Raw genomic sequence first — 23,053 nt, 5'->3', positions numbered from 1 at the left:
ATGAAAACTACCGGCATGCTTTTGAAACTTTAAAACATAAACTCACAACAGCACCAATTATCACACCCCCGGATTGGGAAATACCCTTTGAACTCATGTGTGATGCGAGTGATATTGCAATTGGTGCTGTGCTTGGACAAAAAAAGGGAAACCTGCATCATGCCATATATTATGCAAGTAAAGTGTTGAATGAGGCTCAAAAAAATTACACCACAACAGAGAAGGAATTGTTAGCTGTAGTTTATGCGTTTGATAAGTTTAGATCATACTTGATAGGATCTAAAATTGTGGTTTATACTGACCATGCTGCCCTCAAGTATTTGATGTCAAAGCAGGATGCTAAACCAAGACTTATCAGGTGGATACTACTTCTACAGGAGTTTGATATTGAGATAAGGGACAGGAAAGGTACTGAGAACCGAGTTGCTGACCATTTGTCAAGGTTGCCACAAGAGACAATTCAAGAAGCTTCACAACCTGTGAATGAAAGCTTCCCAGATGAACATCTTCTGCTGATCCAACAAACACCATGGTTCGCTGATATAGCTAACTACAAAGTGGGGAGGAAGATACCTCAAGAATTCACTAAGCAACAAGTGAAGAAGCTAATCAATGAAGCAAGGAAATTCTTGTGGGATGAACCTTATCTGTTCAAAAGATGTTCTGATGGAATAATTAGGAGATGTGTCCCTGAGAGTGAAATAAGAGATATATTATGGCATTGCCATGGCTCAGCTTATGGTGGACATTTTGGTCCAGAAAGAACAGCTGCAAAGATATTGCAAAGTGGTTTCTATTGGCCAACTATCTTCAAAGATGCCAGAGAGTTTGTCCACCAATGTAATGAATGCCAGAGAGCAGGAGGATTGACAAGAAGGAATGAGATGCCGCAGAATTTCATTTTGGAAGTAGAATTATTTGATCTATGGGGCATTGATTTCATGGGACCCTTTCCCCCTTCTTATTCTTTCAGATATATCTTGGTAGCAGTGGAGTATGTTTCAAAGTGGGTGGAAGCCATAGCCACAACTACCTGTGATGCACAAATTGTCCTTCAATTCCTAAAGAAGCACATTTTCACTAGATATGGAGTACCCAAGGGTCTTGTTAGTGATGGTGGTGGTCATTTTTGTAACAAACAAATGGAGAAACTTCTTCATAAATATGGAGTTATTCATAAAGTGGCCACACCATATCACCCTCAGACTAATGGGAAGGCTGAATTAGCAAACAAAGAACTAAAGAAAATCCTAGAGAAAACAGTAGGTAGCACAAGAAAGGATTGGGCTTGGAAGTTGGAAGATGCACTTTGGGCGTACAGAACAGCTTTCAAAACTCCCATTGGGAAGTCTCCCTTTCAGCTGTTATATGGCAAATCTTGTCATCTCCCTGTAGAGCTTGAACACAAAGCCTTTTGGGCTACTAAACTTCTAAACCATGATTCTGAAGCAGCAGGGGAGAAAAGGTTGTTGCAGCTAAATGAGCTGGATGAATTCAGGCTAGAAGCCTATGTAAATACCAAGATATACAAGGAAAAAGCCAAGAGATGGCATGACAGGAAGATTTTGAAGAAAGAATTCAAACCTGGACAACAAGTACTCTTATACAACTCACGACTCAAGATATTCCCTGGCAAGCTTAAGTCTAAATGGACTGGTCCATATTTGGTAACTAAGGTCTTTCCTTATGGGAGTATTGAATTGCTAGATGAAGCAACAAAGAGTCGGTTTACAGCAAATAGTCACAGATCAAAGCTATATCTAGGAGGACAATGGGACAAGGAAAAAGAGGTTCAGAACCTAAATCCTCCTTGAAGTAAAAGCAGAAGATGTCAAGCTAGTGACAATAAAAGAGCGCTTGTTGGGAGGCAACCCAACCTGAGGTAGTTTTCTTTCATAACTTTTTCAATAAAAATGTTGAATAATTGGTATGGATTGCAAGGAGCTAAGTTTGGTGTTGCACACCAAAACAATTTAAGGGAGAATGAAAGATTCTAAGTTTGGTGTTCCACCAAAAATATTATTTAAAAACACATTCTCACCTCTTGCATGATGCTAGCTCCAAGCAACCAAACACATTATTCAACTGTTTAACTTCTTTCTAGCTTTAATTTCATAACCTTTAGCAAGGACACAAGGTTTCACATATGGTTAACTGTTGCATTAAAAGCAGTGGCAAACAATTAAGTTTGGTGTTCTCACACCTAAATAAAACCAAGAGCCACACTCGATTTATGCATACTAACCAAATAATTAAGGGCTTGAGAACCAAGTAACTTTGAGAATTATGCAGGACATGAGTCAACAATTGAAGATATTGTGCATCTTAACTCAAAGAAAACACAACAGAAGGAAGAATCAAAGGGCTGCAAATTCAAAGGTTGTATCTAAACTTAATCCTTGCTGCTGTGAATTATTTTGAACATGGAAACCATTATATATCCTGCTAAAGTGTTTATCTAGTTGCAAGTGAAGTTCTTTGATTAAGTATGCTAAATCTGCATGTTGTTTGTTATCCATCACTTAGTTAAATTTTGTTTTGTTTCCCACATGCTTGAATAAAAGAGAATTGTTTGAATTGAAAAGTGAAATATCCAATGTTGCATAAGTAAGAATGGAAGTTAATGGTGGTATGTGTTTTTTATTAAATGCATAACTCATGAAATAATTGTTGCATAATATCATTTTCATTAAAGTGTGAGTTAGTTTGCTGTTATAAAGATTCTTATCAATAAAGAAAAAGCCCTTGAGAACAAAAACAGAAAGAAAAGGAAGAAGAAAAAGCCAAAGTGGCAAGAAAAACAAAGAATAAAGGTTGGACACCAATAGCTTGGACCCTAGGACATATGCCTGTGGTGTTCTTGTACTAAGATATGCTTGGATAAGTAAATTCTAAGGGGTATTTTAAAACCCGGTCACTTAGATCAACTGATTTGGGATGGCCAATTGAAAGTCCACAATAAAGAGCAACTTAGATACAGAACATTTAGTTATCCAAAGAGATGCTAGGCATCAATGATCCTAGGAAGAAATAGTGAGCCATGTGTCTGTGGTGGAAAGATGTTGAGTAAAAGAAAAAAAAAATTAAAGCCAAAGGCTACCACTGCAACATTAGACACCAAACCTCCAAAAGAATAAGCTTGTTAAGCATTATAAGAAAGAAAAGATAGCAATGGAGTAATTAAAAAGTAAGTCTTATAGCAGCAAGTTTAGCAAGCCTTTGAGGAAAGATGTATATTATGTAGCAGCAACAATAATTGAGTTATCATTGTCTGCATAAAGACTCCATAAATCAAATTCTGCTATATGCCTAATAAGGATATGTGTTCTTTTCTTGTTCATTTCATTTTCTCTTAGTTTTGATGCTTGCTTGGGGACAAGCAAGATTTAAGTTTGGTGTTGTGATGACAAGTCATCATATACCCATTTTTCAAGCTAATTTCACTTGTTTTATTAGTCTTTATGCACTTTCTTGCATCCTAAGTAAGTGATTTGGAGTGAAAATGCATAACATCTTTAGATCAAGCAACTACCATTAAATTGATGCTAACTCATGAGGTTTAAGCTAATTTTAATTGAATTTTAATTGAGTTATAAGCCTTGTGAATTTAGTGATACTTTGAGTAGTTGTTTTTGTTTATTATAGGTGAAGAAAAGAAGAAAAGAGGAAGCGTGGCTTAAGGAAGCGTGGCCCAAGGAGAAAAAGGCGTGGCACATAAAGGAGGAGTGCAAGCATTGCCCTCCACAAGGGCACACTGCCCTCTAGGAGGGCAACATAAGGAAACGAGTCTTGAGAGGCAACACTACCCTGCCCACGACGAGGGCAGAGCACAAATTGATGCCATGGATCAAGGGGGACAAAAACATTTCCCTGCCCTCCTCAAGGGCAGTATCGGGCTCACCAAAGGGAGAAATTCGAAGAAAAACCTCACCATTGCTTGCCACAAGGATCGAACACGGCACCATGAGGAAGCAAGGAACTAAGCCTTACTTTGGTGCCAAGAAAATCAAAGAAAAGAGGTAGCGTGCGCGTCACACAAGGATCGAACACGGAGCTTCAACCTTGGCACATTGCCCTGCCCTCCACAAGGGCAGGGCAGCATTTTGGTGATGCACACACACGCACCATTCTGGCGCACCAAGGGAAGGCTCGGCAGCATCATTCTAGCGCACAGGCATCACTCGGCAGCACCAGCAGCACGCACAGGCATCATTCTGGCGCACCAAAAAGTTCTGCCCTGCCCTCCGCGAGGGCAGGGTAGCATCCTGCACGCACCAACGCACCACACGCACGCACCATGGGCCAGATGCACAATTTTCTGCCCTGCCCTCCACAAGGGCAGGGCAGCCTCCTGGGAGCTATTTTCTTCATGGGCTAAAATTGGATTAAAAATCCAATAAAATTCATTTCTTCACCAAATCAAAAGCCCATCCAAATTCCAAAATCCAAGAATAGAAAGTGTATAAATAGGAGATAGTTTGATGTAATTAGGACCCTTTTCTTGACTTTTGAGTTTTGAACTTTCCCTTTGAGCTTTGAATCCTTTTCTTTTATTTTTGACTTCTGAACCTTCTCTTAGAGATTTCAGAGAATTAAGGAGGAGAATTGATCTCTCTTCTTCCTCGTTCTTGCTTGAGTATTTTTACTTTTCTTGTTTTGAGTTTTGGGTGTGAAGAATTGAGGAAATTCTGTCTCAATCTCTATTCAAAATCTCTTTAAATCCTCTTCTGCATAATTGAGTTTAATTTCATTTCCTTTACTGCTTCTTCTTCAATTTCTTGTTAATTGCTTTGTGAACTTGGATCTGGGAAGGCAATTGAGATCTAGAATTTGCTATCTAGTCTATTGAGTCCTGAGATCCCATTTTCCTTTTTGGTTCTTCTGTGAACCCCTGCTGCAATTAAATTTCATTTCCTGTTTGAATTCTATTTGCTCCCAATTCATCTTCTGCTTTATTAATTGTTGCAATTCACTTCCCCTTGCTGAAATTCTGAATTCCCAAACCTCAACTCCCATTTCCATTCAAGCAATTTACATTTCTTGCATTTTAAGTTACTGCAATTTACATTTCTTGCCCTTTAAGTTTCAGTCATTTAATTTCTTGTTCTTTAAGATTCAGCATCTTTACTTTCCGCTCTTTTTAATTTCTGCAATTCACCCCTCTCCCTTTACATTTCCTGCTATTTACTTACTATTGGCTACAAAATCACTCAACCAATACTTGATTCGCTTGACTAAATCAACCACTAAACTAAAATTGCTCAATCCTTCAATCCCTGTGGGATCGACCTCACTCCCGTGAGTTTTATTACTTGATGCGACCCGGTACACTTGCCAGTGAGTTTTGTGTTGGATCGTTTTCCACACATCACTTGTGCGTCCAAATTTCTAATGAAGGATCTTGTTTCACTCATGAAACTTAAAGTGGCCTTAGACAGATCAGAGACTATGTTTGATAAGTTAGAGGGGCTCTGTTCAGAATTCTCTGTCTGTTGCTGAGAAGATGATGGAAAAGGCTTGTTATTGCTTAGCCTGTTTCTTCCACCATTATTAAAGCCTTGTTGAGGCTTTTGTTGATCCTTCCATGAGAAATTTGGATGATTTCTCCATGATGAATTATAGGTGTTTCCATAAGGTTCACCCATGTAATTAACCTCTGCTATTGCAGGGTTCTCAGGATCATAAGCTTCTTCAGAAGCTGCCTCTTTAGTACTGTTAGATGCATTTTGCCATCCATTCAGACTTTGAGAGATCATGTTGACTTACTGAGTCAACACTTTGTTCTGAGCCAATATAGCATTCAGAGCATCAATTTCAAGAACTCCCTTCCTTTGAGGCGTCCCATTATTCACGGAATTCCTCTCATAAGTGTACATGAATTGGTTATTTGCAACCATATCAATAAGTTCTTGAGCTTCTGCAGGCGTTTTCTTTAGGTGAATGGATCCACCTGCAGAATGGTCCAATGACATTTTGGAAAACGCAGATAGACCATAATAGAATATATCTAATATGGCCCATTCTGAAAACATGTCAGAAGGACACTTTTTGGTCATCTGCTTGTATCTTTCCCAAGCTTCATAGAGGGATTCACCATCTTTTTGTTTGAAGGTCTGAACATCCACTCTAAGCTTGCTCAGATTTTGAGGAGGAAAGAATTTATCCAAGAAGGTCGTGACCAGCTTATCCCAGGAGTCTAGGCTATCTTTAGGTTGTGAGTCCAACCATGTTCTAGCTCTGTCTCTTACAGCAAAAGGGAAAAGCATGAGCCTGTAGACTTCAGGATCTACTCCATTCATCTTTACAGTCTCACAAATCTGCAAGAACTCAGTTAAAAACTGGTAAGAATCTTCAGATGGAAGTCCATGAAACTTGCAGTTCTGTTGCATTAGAGCAACTAATTGAGGTTTCAACTCAAAATTGTTTGCTCCAATGGCAGGAATTAAGATGCTTCTTCCATCAAACTTGGACATGGGTTTAGTAAAATCACCAAGCATCCTCCTTGCATTATTGTTGTTAGGTTCGGCTGCCATCTCCTTTTCTTGTTCGAAAATTTTAGAAAGGTGGCCTCTGGATTGTTGTAATTTAGCTTCTCTTAGTTTCCTTTTTAGAGTCCTTTCAGGTTCAAGATCAGCTTCAACAAGAATGCCTTTTTCCTTGTTCCTGCTCATATAGGGAAGAAGAGAACAAGAAAAGAAAGAGGAATCCTCTATGTCACAGTAAAGAGGTTCTTTATTGTTAGTAGAAGAAGAAAGGGAATAAAAAAAGGAGAGGGATGAATAGTCTGTATAGAGAGTAAGGATAGGGGAGCTGATAAGGGATGAAGAGAATTGTTAGTAAATAAATAAATAAATAGAAGAAGATGAGAGAGGGATTTTCAAAAATATTTTTGAAAATGAGTTAGTAATTTTCGAAAATTAAAGATAAGATATAATTAAAATAAAAAATTTAAAACAATTAGTTAAAAAGAATTTTGAAAAAGGGATGAGATATTTTCGAAAATTAGAGAGAGAAAAGTAGTTAGGTGGTTTTGAAAAAGATAAAAAACAAACAAAAAGTCAAATAGTTAGTTGAAAAAGATATTAAAGTCAAATTTGAAAAGATAAGAAGATAAGAAGTTAGATAAGATATTTTGAAATCAAATTTTTGAAAAAGATAAAATTTTGAAAAAGATATGATTAAAAGATAAGATGAAAAAGATTTAATTTTTAAAATTGAAGATTAATTACTTAACTAACAAGAAACTAAAAGATAAGATTCTAGAATTTAAAGATTGAACCTTTTTTAACAAGAAAGTAACAAACTTCAAATTTTTTAATTAATCACATTAATTGTTAGTGTAATTTCGAAATTTTGAAATAAAATTAAGAAAAAGATTTTGAAACTAAATTTTAAAAATTTCGAAAATTATATGGGTTCAGGAGATGTTGCATTCTCCAGATCAAGTTCATTCTCATCTCTTCCTCAATCAATGCATTCATTGATCTCCTTGGCAATCTTAAGTGATTGGATCCCAATTCCTTGGCAATCCAATCTCTCTAAGCTTGAACAATTTCCCAATTCCTTGATTTAATTGCTCATGGGAAGAGATGAAGTGTGGTCACTGATTATACCACATGTATTTCCAAATCAAAGTGTTGGGAGGATTACATGTCACTATATCCGCCCAAACCCCAATTTGGTCCAACATGAGAAATTATTTCTAGCATGATCTCCTCGTCCCTTTTCCAAGGCTCAAAGGAGATCCAATTATGGAGAGTTTCTTTTCCAAGACAACTAACCAATTGAATTAAGATCGAAAGCTTTCTAGTAAGATCAAGAGAAAAGAAAGAAGAAGAAGAATGAAAACTATAATTGATCCATCAAATTACAATAGAGCTCCCTAACCCAATGAAAGGGGTTTAGTTGTTCATAGCTCTAGAAATGAAAAATGCCAGAAAAGAAGAATCCATGCTAAAAGTGCAGAAAAGTAAATATACAGAGAGTAGCCCCCAAAAGTGCCAAGCTTCTCTATAGTTCAAAACTACTCCTATATATACTACTCCTCTTGATCTTCTAGTGAGTTCTTCAAGTCTTGGATGTGGGCTCTAGATCTTGAGTTGAAGCAGTTCTCATCTTGAGTAGGCCCAGCTTGCAGAGAAATATGAATTAGGCTTGGGTATTTAGTGAGATTAACGTTGAGTGCCATTGTGGGTTTGAGAACGTTAGTGGCATTCACTTTTTCCACTAACGTTCCACCCTTATGTACCAACGTTAACTCCAACGTTAGTGGTCTTAACGTGACCACTAACGTTGCCTTCTCAATTTTTGGCCAATGTTATTGGGACTCATTTTTCCCAATAACGTTGATTTATAGCCCTTCGCGAACGTTATTGGGAATCACTTTTCCCATTAACGTTGCTTGGTGCCTTTTGTTCCTACGTTAGAGTTCACGTTAGAGTAGCTAACGTGACTCTTAACGTGGATATGTCTCACCTTCGAGAGCGTTAGTAACATTCACCTTTGTCACTAATGCTCCAAATGCCCAAATTCACTACATTAGAACTCATGTTAACTAAGTTAACGTGGCTCTTAACGTAGTAGTGATGCCATCTTCCAACGTTAGTGACAAACGTTAGTGACAAAAGTGAGTGTCACTAACGTTGGCTCCTTAATCTCAACTCCACGTTAACTTTCACGTTAATGGTCTTAACATGAAAGTTAACGTAGGCAATGCTAGTTGGTCCAACGTTAGTGACAAAAGTGAGTGTCACTAACGTTGGCTTTCGTTGTCCTCTTCCACGTTAGAGTTCACGTTAACTAAGTTAACGTGACTCTTAACGTGGATCATTTCCAAGTTTTCTAACGTTAGTGGTGTTCACTTTTACCACTAACGTTGGAGAAAAACGTTATTGGTGTTCATGTTTTCTCTTAACGTTGGAGTTCTCTTTTGCTTCTATGTTAACTACCACATTAACTTAGTTAACTTAGTTAACTATCACTTTTCTCATTAACGTTGCAAGCTTTTTACCATTCCATGTTAGTATTCACGTTAACTAGGTTAACGTGAATGCTAACGTAGTTCTTCCTTGCTTCCTTTGCCCTGAAATCAAGCAATTAAAGTGCATCAAGCTCTAGCCAAAGTCATGAGATTAGGTATCATCAATTTATCATGCAATTCTAGCAAAATTCTCATCAAAATCATGCAAAGTTCACAATAGTTGCTTGAATCAAGGTGTGAGTGTATTTTTATCCAAAACTTGCCTTATTCACTAAGAAAATGCATGAAACTACCCTAAAACAGTAAAGAAAAGGTCAGTGAAACTGGCCTGGATGCCCTGGCATCACAACGCCAAACTTAAAGCTTGCTTGTCCCTAAGCAAGTACTGAAGCATAAGAAGAATGAAATGAAAGAACAAGAAGATAAAATAGAAGTAGAATTCCTGGTTTATGGGATTTCATGCATAGCAACTTAGGTTCCTCCCCTTTAGGTTTCAAGCCTTTATCAACTCCTTGGTCACTTTCTTGATTGCATCCTTTGAGACTTCTTTCTTATTGATCCTTCCTTCTTTTTTTCAAAGTTTATTTTTCTTTTTGCTAAGTGCGTTGTAAGAGGGAGACTCTTTATGATAAGCTTTCAGCCAACACTCTGGTGCACGAAATTGTGATCATCAATGGCGCCAACAACATGGTATGCTCAATTGCAATCTCAACTCTTTATCACAACTTCGCACAACTAACCAGCAAGTGCACTGGGTCGTCCAAGTAATAAACCTTACGCGAGTAAGGGTCGATCCCACGGATATTGTTAGTATGAAGCAAGCTATGGTCATCTTGTAAATCTCAGTCAGGTGGATTCAAATGGTTATGGATGATAGATAATTAAAAGATGAATAAAACATAAAATAAAGATAGAGATACTTATGTAATTAATTGGTGAGAATTTCAGATAAGCGTATGGAGATGCTTTATCCCTTCCGTCTCTCTGCTTTCCTACTGTCTTCATCCAATCCTTCTTACTCCTTTCCATGGCAAGCTGTATGTTGGGCATCACATTTGTCAATGGCTACAGTCCTGTCCTCTCGGTGAAAATGTTCAACGCGCTCTGTCACAGCACAGCTATTCAGCTGTCGGTTCTCGATCATGTCGGAATAGAATCCAGTGATTATTTTGCGTCTGTCACTAACGCCCCACAATCGTGAGTTTGAAGCTCGTCACAGTCATTCAATCCTCGAATCCTACTCAGAATACCACAGACAAGGTTTAGACCTTCCGGATTCTCTTGAATGCCGCCATCAATTCTAGCTTATACCACGAAGATTCCGGTTAAGAAATCCAAGAGATATCCACTCAATCTAAGGTAGAACGGAGGTGGTTGTCAGGCATATGTTCGTACGTGAGAATGATGATGAGTGTCACGGATCATCACATTCATCAAGTTGAGGAACAAGTGATATCTTAGAACAAGAATAAGTTGAATTGAATAGAAGAACAATAGTAATTGCATTAATACTCAAGGTACAACAGAGCTCCACACCTTAATCTATGGTGTGTAGAAACTCCACCATTGAAAATACATAAGAACAAGGTCTAGGCATGGCTGGGAGGTCAGCCCCCATGATCTAAGATAGCATAAGACTACTCAAAGATAGCTACCAAGATGAGAATACAATAGTAAAAGGTCCTATTTGTAGAGAACTAGTAGCCTAGGGTATACAAAGATGAGTAAATCACATAAAAATCTACTTCCGGGCCCACGTGGTGTGTGCTTGGGCTGAGCATTGAAGCATTTTCGTGTAGAGACTCTTCTTGGAGTTAAACGCCAGCTTTTGTGCCAGTTTGGGCGTTTAACTCCCATTCTTGTGCCAGTTCCGGCGTTTTACGCCAGAATTCTTGAGCTGACTTGGAACGCCTGTTTGGGCCATCAAATCGCGGGAAAAGTATGGACTATTATACATTTCTAGAAAGCCCAGGATGTCTACTTTCCAACGCAGTTGAAAGCGTGCCAATTGAGCTTCTGTAGCTCCAGAAAATCCACTTCGAGTGCAGGGAGGTCAGAATCCAACAACATCTGCAGTCCTTTTTAGTCTCTGAATTAGATTTTTGCTCACGTCCCTCAATTTCAGCCAGAAAATACCTGAAATCACAGAAAACACACAAACTCATAGTAAAGTCCAGAAAAGTGAATTTTAACTAAAAACTAATAAAAATATAATAAAAACTAACTAAAACATACTAAAAACAATGCCAAAAAGCGTATAAATTATCCGCTCATCACAACACCAAACTTAAATTGTTGCTTGTCCTCAAGCAACTGAAGATCAAATAAGATAAAAAGAATAGAATATGAAATGAATTCCAGAAACATCTATGAAGATCAGTATTAATTAGATGAGCGGGGCTTTTAGCTTTTTGCCTCTGAACAGTTTTGGCATCTCACTTTATCCTTTGAAATTCAGAATGATGGGCTTCTATAGGAACTCAGAATCCAGATAGTGTTATTGATTCTCCTAGTTAAGTATGATGATTCTTGAACATAGCTACTTTATGAGTCTTGGTCGTTGCCCAAAGCACTCTGTCTTCCAGTATTACCACCGGATACATACATGCCACAGACACATAATTGGGTGAACCTTTTCAGATTGTGACTCAGCTTTGCTAGAGTCCCCAATTAGAGGTGTCCATGGTTCTTAAGCACACTCTTTTTGCCTTGGATCACGACTTTATTTTTACCCTTGCCTTTTGGTTAAAAGGGCTATTGGGTTTTTCTGCTTGCTTTCTCTCTTTTTTTTTTCACACATAATCTGTTTTTTTTTTGAATTCACTGCTTTTTCTTGCTTCAAGAATCGTTTTTATAATTTTTCAGATCCTCAGTAACATGTCTCCTTTTTTTCATCATTCTTTCAAGAGCCAACATTCATGAACAACAAATTCAAAAGACATATGCACTGTTCAAGCATACATTCAGAAGTCAAAGTATTGCCACCACATCAAAATAATTAATCTGTTATAAAATTCAAAATTCATGCAATTCTTCTCTTTTTTAATTAAGAACATTTTTCATTTAAGAAAGGTGATGGATTCATAGGACATTCATAACTTTAAGGCATAGACACTAAGACACTAATGATCATAAGACACAAACATAGATAGACATAAGGCATAATTTTCGAAAAACAGGAAAATAAAGAACAAGGAAGTTAAAGAACGGGTCCATCTTAGTGATGGCAGCTTGTTCTTCCTCTTGAAGATCTTATGGAGTGCTTGAGCTCCTCAATGTCTCTTCCTTGTCTTTGTTGCTCCTCTCTCATGATTCTTTGATCTTCTTTAATCTCATGGAAGATGATGGAATGTTCTTGGTGCTCCACCCTTAGTTGTCCCATGTTGGAACTCAATTCTCCTAGGGAGGTGTTGATTTGCTCCCAATAATTTTGTGGAGGAAAGTGCATCCCTTGAGGCATCTCAGGGATTTCATGGTGAGGAATTTCCTCATGTCCATGAGTGGGATCTCTTGTTTGCTCCATCCTTTTCTTAGTGATGGGTTTGTCCTCATCAATGAGGATGTCTCCCTCTATGTTAATTCTAACTGAATTACAGAGGTGACAAATGAGATGAGGGAAGGCTAACCTTGCCAAGGTAGAGGACTTGGCCACCACCTTATAAAGTTCTTGGGAAATAACCTCATGAACTTCTACTTCCTCTCCAATCATGATGCTATGAATCATGATAGCCCGGTCTATAGTAACTTCGGACCGGTTCTTAAGCACACTCTTTTTGCCTTGGATCACAACTTTATTTTTTTCTTTTTCTTCTTTTTTTTCGTTTTTTTTTTGAATTCAATGCTTTTTCTTGCTTCAAGAATCATTTTTATGGTTTTTCAGATCCTCAGTAACATGTCTCCTTTTTCATCATTCTTTCAAGAGCCCACATTCATGAACAACAAATTCAAAAGACATATGCACTGTTCAAGCATACATTCAGAAGTTAAAGTATTGCCACCACATCAAAATAATTAATCTGTTATAAAATTCAAAATTCATGCAATTCTTCTCTTTTTCAATTAAGAACATTTTTCATTTAAGAAAGGTGATGGATTCATAGGACATTCATAACTTTAAGGCATAGACACTAAGACACTAGTGATCATAAGACATAAACATAGATAAACATAGGCATAAAAATTCGAAAAATAGGAGAATAAAGAACAAGGAGATTAAAGAACGGGTCCACCTTAGTGATGGCGGCTTGTTCTTCCTCTTGAAGATCTTATGGAGTGCTTGAGCTCCTCAATGTCTCTTCCTTGCCTTTGTTGCTCCTCTCTCATGATTCTTTCATCTTCTCTAATTTCATGGAGGAGAATAGAATGTTCTTGGTGCTCCACCCTTAGTTGTCCCATGTTGGAACTTAATTCTCCTAGGGATGTGTCGATTTGCTCCTAATAGTTTTGTGGAGGAAAGTGCATCCTTTGAGGTATCTCAGGGATTTCATGGTGAGTGGGATCCCTTGTTTGCTCTATCCTCTTCTTAGTGATGGGCTTGTCTTCATCAATGAGGATGTCTCCCTTTATGTCAATTCCGACTGAATAACAGAGGTGACAAATGAGATGAGGGAAGGCTAACCTTGCCAAGGTAGAGGACTTGTCCGCCACCTTATAAAGTTCTTGGGATATAACCTCATGAACTTCTATTTCCTCTCCAATCATGATGCTATGAATCATGATGGCCCGGTCTATAGTAACTTCGGACCGGTTGCTAGTGGGAATGATTGAGCGTCGGATAAACTCCAACTATCCCCTAGCCACGGGCTTGAGGTCATGCCTTCTCAGTTGAACCGGCTTCCCTCTTGAATCTCTCTTCCATTGAGCACCCTCTTCACAAATGTCTATGAGGACTTGGTCCAACCTTTGATCAAAGTTGACCCTTCTAGTGTAAGGGTGTTCATCTCCTTGCATCATGGGCAAGTTGAATGCCAACCTTTTATTTTCCAGACTAAAATCTAAGCATTTCTCCCGAACCATTGTAAGCCAATTCTTTGGGTCCGGGTTCACACTTTGATCATGGTTCTTGGTGATCCATGCATTGGAATAGAACTCTTGAACCATTAAGATTCCGACTTGTTGAATGGGGTTGGTAAGAACTTCCCAACCTCTTCTTCGGATCTCATGTCGGATCTCCGGATATTCACTCTTTTTGAGTTTGAAAGGGACCTCGGGGATCACCTTCTTCATGGCCACAACTTCATAGAAGTGGTCTTGATGCACCCTTGAGATGAATCTTTCCATCTCCCATGACTCGGAGGTGGAAGATTTTGCCTTCCCCTTCCTCTTTCTAGAGGTTTCTCCGGCCTTAGATGCCATAAATGGTTATGGAAAAATAAAAAGCAATGCTTTTACCACACCAACTTAGAAGGTTTGCTCGTCCTCGAGCAAAAGAAAAAAGAAGAGAGTAGAAGAAGAAGAAGAAATAGAGGAGATTAAGGTGGCTTTGTGGTTCGGCAAAGGGGGAGAAGTAGTGTATTGGTTGTGTGAAAATGAATGGGTGAAGATGGGTTTATATAGGGGTGGAGAGAGGGGTAAGGTTCGGTCATGTGAGGGTGGGTTGGGAGGGAAAGTTGTTTGAATTTGAATGGTGAGGTAGGTGGGGTTTTATGAAGGGTGGATGTGAGTGGTGAAGAGAATAGTGGGATTTGATAGGTGAGGGGTTTTTTTTAGGGAAGAGGTGTTGAGGTGATTGGTGAATGGGTGAAGAAGAGAGAGAGTGGTGGGGTAGGTGGGGATCCTGTGGGGTCCACAGATCCTGAGGTGTCAAGAAAAATTCATGCCTGCACCAAGTGGCGAGCAAAAATGCTCTTTATGCCAATTCTGGCGTTAAACACCGGGCTGGTGCCCATTTCTGGCGTTTAACGTCAGCTTCTTGCCCTTTCCTGGCGTTTAATGCCAGTCTGGTGCCCCTTTCTGACGTTAAACGCCCAGAATGGTGCCAGACTGGGCGTTAAACGCCCATTTGCTGCCCTTACTGGCGTTTAAACGCCAGCAAGTTTTCCTCCAGGCTGTGCTGTTTTTCTTTCTGTTTTTCATTCTGTTTTTGCTTTTTCAATTGATTTTGTGACTTCCCATGATCATCAACCTACAGAAAACATAAAATAACAAAGGAAATATAGATAAATATAACATTGGGTTGCCTCCCAACAAGCGCTTCTTTAATGTCAGTAGCTTGACAGTGGGCTCTCATGGAGCCTCCCAGATACTCAGAGCAATGTTGGAACCTCCCAACACCAAACTTAGAGTTTGAATGTGGGGGTTCAACACCAAACTTAGAAGTTGGTTGAGGCCTCCCAACACCAAACTTAGAGTTTGATTGTGGGGGCTCTATTTGACTCTGTTTTGAGAGAAGCTCTTCATGCTTCCTCTCCATGGTTGCAGAGGGATATCCTTGAGCCTTAAACACAAGGGATTCTTCATTCACTTGAATGATCAATTCTCCTCTATCAACATCAATCACAGCCTTTGCTGTGGCTAGGAAGGGTCTGCCAAGGATGATGGATTCATCCATGCACTTTCCAGTCTCTAGGACTATGAAATCAGCAGGGATGTAATGGTCTTTAACTTTTACCAGAACATCCTCTACAAGTCCATAAGCATGTTTTTTTGAATTGTATGCTATCTCTAGTGAGATTCTTGTAGCTTGTACCTCAAAGATCCCTAGCTTCTCCATTATAGAGAGAGGCATGAGGTTTATGCCTGACCCTAGGTCACACAGAGCCTTCTTGAAGGTCATGGTGCCTATTGTACAAGGTATTGAGAACTTCCCAGGGTCCTGTCTCTTTTGAGGTAGTTTCTGCCTAGACAAGTCAGCCAGTTCTTTGGTGAGCAAAGGGGGTCCATCCTTCCAAGTCTCATTACTAAATAACTTGTCATTTAGCTTTATGATTGCTCCAAAGTACTTAGCAACTTGCTCTTCAGTGACATCTTCATCCTCTTCAGAGGAAGAATACTCATCAGAGCTCATGAATGGCAGAAGTAAATCCAATGGAATCTCTATGGTCTCAGTGTGAGCCTCAGATTCCCATGGTTCCTCATTAAGGAACTCATTGGAGGCCAGTGGACATCCATTGAGGTCTTCCTCAGTGGCGCTCACTGCCTCTTTCTCCTCTCCAAGTTCGGCCATGTTGATGGCCTTGCACTCTCCTTTTGGATTCTCTTCTATATTGCTTGGAAGAGTGCTAAGAGGGAGTTCAGTGACTTTCTTGCTCAGCTAACCCACTTGTGCCTCCAAATTTCTAATGGAGGACCTTGTTTCAGTCATGAAATTTTGAGTGGTTTTGATTAGATCAGAGACCATAGTTGCTAAGTCAGAGTGGCTCTGCTTAGAATTCTCTGTCTGTTGTTGAGAAGATGATGGAAAAGGCTTGCCATTGCTAAATCTGTTTCTTCCACCATTATTGTTGTTGAAACCTTGTTGATGTCTCTGTTGATCCTTCCATGAGAGATTTGGATGATTTCTCCATGAAGGATTATAGGTGTTTCCATAGGGTTCTCCCATGTAATTCACCTCTTCCATTGATGGGTTCTCAGGATCATAAGCTTCTTCTTCAGATGAAGCGTGCTTAGTACTGCCTGGTGCAGCTTGCATTCCAGATAGACTTTGAGAAATCATATTGACTTGCTGAGTCAATATTTTGTTCTGAGCCAATATGGCATTTAGAGTATCAATCTTAAGAACTCCTTTCTTCTGATTCGTCCCATTGTTCACAGGATTCCTTTCAGAAGTGTACATGAATTGGTTATTTGCAACCATTTCAATGAGTTCTTGAGCTTCTACAGGCGTCTTTTTCAGATGAAGAGATCCTCCAGCAGAGCTATCCAATGACATCTTAGACAGTTCAGATAGACCATCATAGAAGATACCTATGATGCTCCACTCAGAAAGCATGTCAGAAGGACACTTTTTGATCAATTGTTTGTATCTTTTCCAAGCTTCATAGAGGGATTCACCTTCCTTCTGTCTAAAAGTTTGGACTTCCACTCTAAGCTTACTCAATTTTTGAGGTGGAAAGAACTTTGCCAAGAAGGCATTGACTAGCTTTTCCCAAGAGTTCAAGCTTTCTTTAGGTTGTGAGTCCAACCATATCCTAGCTCTGTCTCTTACAGCAAAAGGGAATAGCATAAGTCTGTAGACCTCAGGGTCAACCCCATTGGTCTTGACAGTGTCACAGATTTGCAAGAATTCAGCTAAAAACTGATGAGGATCTTCCAATAGAAGTCCATGGAACTTATAATTCTGTTGCATCAGAGAAACTAATTGAGACTTAAGCTCAAAGTTGTTTGCTCCAATGGCAGGGATAGAGATGCTTGTCCCATAGAAGTCGGGAGTAGGTGCAGTAAAGTTACCCAGCACCTTCCTTGCATTGTTGGCATTGTTGTTGTTTTCGGCTGCCATGTCTTTTTCTTTGAAGATTTCTGTTAGGTCCTCTACCGAGAATTGTGCTTTATCTTCTCTTAGCTTTCGCTTCAAGGTCCTTTCAGGTTCAGGGTCAGCCTCAACAAGAATGCTTTTGTCTTTGCTCCTGCTCATATGAAAGATAGGAGAACAAGAAAATATGGAATCCTCTATGTCATAGTATAGAGATTCCTTGAGGTGTCAGAGGAAAAGAAAAGTAGAAGGAAGAGGTAGAAGAATTCGAACTTAGAAAGATAGAGTTCGAATTATACATGTTAGTCCATAAATAGAAGGATGTGAGAAGAGGGGAAGAAGTCTTTGAAAATAAATTTAAAAAGATTTTAAAAACATTTTGAAAAATTGATTGATGATTTTCAAAAACTATGATTGGGAAAGATATAAAGTGTTTTTTGAAAAAGATTTTGAAATTAGAAGTCAAAAAGATATGATTGAAAACTTATTTTGAAAAAGATGTGATTAAAAAGATATAATTGAAAATATATAGTTTTAAAAAGAAATGATTGAGAAGATATGATTGAAAAACAATTTAAAAAGATTTGATTTTTGAAATCAATGAATTGGCTAACAAGAAAAGATATGATTCAAACATTAAACCTTTCTCAACAGAAAAGGCAACATACTTGAAATGTTGAATCAAATCATTAATTGTTAGCAAGTATTTTTGAGAATGGAAAGAAATTGATTTTGAAAATATATGATTGAAAAGATATGATTTGAAAAAGATTTGATTTTGAAAAATTTTAAAAACTTAAAAAAAATTTGCATTAAAAACAAAATCTCCCTCTTGTGCCATCCTGGCGTTAAACGCTCAGAATGGTATACATTCTGGCGTTAAACGCGCAGCCAGGTGCCATGGCTGGTGTTTAAATGCCAGTTTTCCTTCTTCACTGGGCGTTTTGAACGTCCAGCTTTTTCTGTGTAATTCCTCTGCTGTATGTTCTGAATCTTCAATTCTCTGCATTATTGACTTGAAAAGACACAAATTAAATTTTTTTTTGGATTTTTAATGATGAGGAAAAATCAAAATGCAACTAAAATAAAATAAACAATGCATGCAAGACACCAAACTTAGAAGTTTGTATACTGCTGACACTAACAAATTGAGAATGCATATGAGAAACAACAAAACACACAAAACAAGAGAATTTAAAGATCAGAGCAAGTAAATCATCAAGAACAACTTGAAGATCAATGAAGACACATGATAAATGCAAGAAGAACAGAAACATGCAATTGACACAAAACTTAAAATGAGACACTAGACTCAAACAAGAAATATTTTTGGTTTTTATGATTTTGTAATTTTTTGGTTTTTTCAAAAATTATATGGAGAAGAAAATAAAGAGATTCAAAATTTTTAATAAGAATTCCAGGAATCATGCAATGTTAGTCTAAAGCTTTAGTCTAAAGGAATTAGACATGGCTAGCCAAGCTTTAGCAGGACATTACATTCAAGAGCTAAATTGATGAAGATCAATCAGATTTGGTGATGATAAGAACATCACCTTGAAACACTAGAATTCATTCTTAAAAATTCTGAAAAATACCCAATCTAAGCAACAAGATTAACCGTCAGTTGTCCAAACTCAAACAATCACCGGCACCGGTGCCAAAAACTTGGTGCACGAAATTGTGATCATCAATGGCGCCATCAACATGGTACACTCAATTGCAATCTCAACTATTTATCACAACTTCGCATAACTAACCAGCAAGTGCACTGGGTCGTCCAAGTAATAAACCTTACGCGAGTAAGGGTCGATCCCACGGAGATTGTTAGTATGAAGCAAGCTATGGTCATCTTGTAAATTTCAGTCAGGTGGATTCAAATGGTTATGGAGGATAGATAATTAAAAGATGAATAAAACATAAAATAAAGAAAGAGATACTTATGTAATTCATTGGTGAGAATTTTAGATAAGCGTATGGAGATGCTTTATCCATTCCGTCTCTCTACTTTTCTATTGTCTTCATCCAATCCTTCTTACTCCTTTCCATGGCAAGCTGTATGTTGGGCATCACCGTTGTCAATGGATACAGTCCTGTCCTCTCAGTGAAAATGTTCAACGCGCTCTGTCACAGCACGGCTATTCAGCTGTCGGTTCTCGATCATTCGGAATAGAATCCAGTGATTCTTTTGCGTCTGTCACTAACGCCCCACAATCGCAAGTTTGAAGCTCGTCACAGTCATTCAATCCTCGAATCCTACTCAGAATACCACAGACAAGGTTTAGACCTTCCGGATTCTCTTGAATGCCGCCATCAATTCTAGCTTATACCACGAAGATTCCGGTTAAGAAATCCAAGAGATATCCACTCAATCTAAGGTAGAACGGAGGTGGTTGTCAGGCACACGTTCATAGGTGAGAATGATGATGAGTGTCATGGATCATCACATTCATCAAGTTGAGGAACAAGTGATATCTTAGAACAAGAATAAGCTGAATTGAATAGAAGAACAATAGTAATTGCATTAATACTCGAGGTACAACAGAGCTCTACACCTTAATCTATGGTGTGTAGAAACTCCATCGTTGAAAATACATAAGAACAAGGTCTAGGCATGGCCGAGAGGCCAGCCCCCATGATCTAAGATAGCATAAGACTACTCAAAGATAGCTACCAAGATGAGAATACAATAGTAAAAGGTCCTATTTGTAGAGAACTAGTAGCCTAGGGTTTACAAAGATGAGTAAATTACATAAAAATCCACTTTCGGGCCCACTTGGTGTATGCTTGGGCTGAGCATTACAGCATTTTCGTGTAGAGACTCTTCTTGGAGTTAAACGCCAGCTTTTGTGCCAGTTTGGGCGTTTAAAAACAATGCCAAAAAGCGTATAAATTATCCGCTCATCACACTCCCAAACCAGTTGGTTTAAGATGCTAGGTGTTAAGACACCAATAAGGACTTACTTCCTCAAGTCTCTTTCCTTCATACATACACACCACAAGCACATGGTTTGTTATTTTCCTTTCTTGAGACCTTGGTGTCCAGCACCTCTTTGGGTTACTAAGTCTTCTATAGCAAAGGTTACTCTTGATAGTGGACTTTCAGCTGATAATCTCGGATTAGTTAATCCAAGTTACCAAGTCATAAGGCACCCCTAAGAGCTTATTCATCCAAGTATATCTCTTGTACATAAACACCACAGACACATGCCTCAATTTTGAAGCCCTTGGTGCCTAGCATTGTTTCTTATTGTGTTTCTTTCTTTTTCACTTTTATTGCTCTTTCTCTTTTCTTATTGGGATCTTATTGTTTAGTTAGTCTCAAAGGATGTGTCTCAAACATAGGACTTAGGATAGATAGTTACTTTCTTTCCTTATTTGGTGAACCAACTTAGCTTACTAATTATCCTACCACAAACATTCAGAATGCACTTCACAAAATAACTCCACTCTTGTTCTTTTCATAACATTTTCTTTTTGATTAACTTAAAGAGACAAGCATACCAGTAAGAAAGATGAAAGTGAACACTCAAGATATTAAGCTAGCACCATTAACCTAAGCAACGAAACTTAAATGCAGAATTGAAAGCCCTAAACTACTCATGGAAGCATGTTCTATTTCATACATGATTTTCCTTATTTAAAGCTTTGAAAAAGGTAAACTAAGAAGGAACTTCACCACCTTTAATAATCATGTTCCTTTGTCTTGGGGTCCTCCTTGACTGCTTGAATCTCAATTCCCCTTGCTCTTTCCTATCAGCTTTTTCCAGAAACTAGCATCCTCCATCTTCTTCTTTAACGCTTCCATTTGCTGTTTCACCTTTCCCTCTTCTTGCTCTGTTAAGTTCTTGCGAACTGCCTCATAACTTGGGATGTCAGGGTGCATGTTATGCATATGCTCAATCATATAGTTTAACCTTGCCTGAGTGTTGATGCTGAATTCTTCTCGATGTAGTTGCCTTCCTTCATTGGGCACACTGAATTCGTTGAATGCTTTCATCTGAGCCATCTGGCGTTGATTGAGTTCCTGGAGGCATTTTTCTTAGCTTTCTTACCTTTCAGACACTTGATTGATGGCTTGAGTCAGCTGAGAGTAGTGCTCTTGTTGTTGCTCCCTTAGCTGTTTCTGCCATTTCCCTTGTTGATTCATCCAATTTGTTAGCATTTCCTCTTGACGATCCATTCTCTGAGATTAAAATTGTAACTGTTGTTCTTGTCCTTCCATGTATATTCTTGATAAATCGTCAATGGCTCCTCGGATGTGACCCAAATTGATGTTGGTTGGGTCATAATACCCTTCTTGATGATGTTTTGTTGGTTGGGGTTCTTCTTGGAGAGGTTATTTTCCTTATGTCCTCTTCCTTAGATGGGGTCTTTTCTGCTGTTGAGTTGGTGTCAAATGCATTATGCGTTGAAGTGTAAGTGACCTCCCAAGACCTACCCACATTGGATTACTGTCCTGGAAGACTACTGATGTGTGGAAAACGATCCAACACAAAACTCACCGGCAAGTGTACCGGGTCGCATCAAGTAATAATAACTCACATGAGTGAGGTCGATCCCACAGGGATTGAAGGATTGAGCAATTTTAGTTTAGTGGGTGATTTAGTCAAGCGAATCAAGTTTTGGTTGAGTGGTTTGTGTTTAACAGAAAGTAAATGACAGTAAATGTAAAGGGGAAAAGGAGAAGTGCAGTAAATTGAAGAACAGAATTGTAAATGTGCAGAATCTTAAAGAGCAAGAAAGTAAATGACTGAAACTTAAAGTGCAAGAAACTTAAATTGCGGTAACTTAAATGGCAAGAAAGATAAACTGCTAGAAAGTAAAAGGGAATTCAGGAATGGGATTGCAAGATCTAAACAAAGCAGAAGTAAATTGTAGCAAGAGATTGAGCAGAATTTAAAGCAGAAGCAAGTAGCATTCAAACAGAATTGAAATAAAATGCAGCAGAGGTTCACAGAAGAACCAAGAGTGAATTATGATCTCAGGATCCCAAGGGCTTAGGTAGCAGAGCCTAAAACCCAATTTCCTTCCCAGATCTGAATTAACTAAGCAATTGACAAAAAAATTTAAAGATAAAGCAGTAGAAGAACAGAATTGAGATTCAATTATGCAGAAAATAAAATGCAAAGAGCTTGAATGGGATTTGGGACAGAATTTCCCCAATTTCACACACCCAATGCTCAGAAAACAGAAGAGTAGAATTGCCCAAGAGAAGTGAGGAAGGATATCAATCAATTCTCCTTTGATCCTCTTGGTGCTCGGACAAATCTCTCAAGAAAGCTCAAAGACAAAAGTTAAAAGCTCCAAATGAAAGCAAAATTTCAAAGCTCAAAGTAAAGGTAGCTAAAGGTCCTAATTACATCAAACTAAGTCCTATTTATACACTTTCTATTCTTGGATAATGGGATTTGGATGGGCTTTTGGATTGGTGAAGAAATGAATTCAAATGAATTTTTAATTTGAATTTTGGCCCAAAAACCACTCCCAGGAGGCTGCCCTGCCCTTGTGGAGGGCAGGGCAGAAAAATGAAGCTTGGTGCATGGATTTGGTGCGGCCATGTGCGAGTTGGTGCGGCGTGTTGTGATTCTGGCGCGTCCTGGTGCGAGTCTGGCACGAGGTTGGTGCGCCAGAGGCTGCCCTGCCCGCGCCAAGGGCAGGGCGGG

General features: G+C 38.6%; 2 non-coding genes across 2 annotated transcripts; both read left to right on the top strand.

Annotated features, from left to right (window-relative positions):
- Positions 1–6,030: 6,030 nt before the first annotated feature.
- On the top strand, positions 6,031–6,134 carry LOC112799491 (small nucleolar RNA R71). The gene has a single exon (XR_003201069.1). It is a non-coding gene; the product is annotated as a small nucleolar RNA R71 (small nucleolar RNA).
- Positions 6,135–16,904: 10,770 nt separating this feature from the next.
- LOC112799263 (small nucleolar RNA R71) lies at positions 16,905–17,012 on the top strand. The gene has a single exon (XR_003200838.1). It is a non-coding gene; the product is annotated as a small nucleolar RNA R71 (small nucleolar RNA).
- The last annotated feature ends 6,041 nt before the right edge of the window (positions 17,013–23,053 follow it).

The sequence above is a fragment of the Arachis hypogaea genome, chromosome 4 (assembly GCF_003086295.3).
Source record: "Arachis hypogaea cultivar Tifrunner chromosome 4, arahy.Tifrunner.gnm2.J5K5, whole genome shotgun sequence".
Lineage (NCBI taxonomy): Eukaryota > Viridiplantae > Streptophyta > Magnoliopsida > Fabales > Fabaceae > Arachis > Arachis hypogaea.
This window is presented reverse-complemented; position numbering and strand designations above follow the sequence as displayed.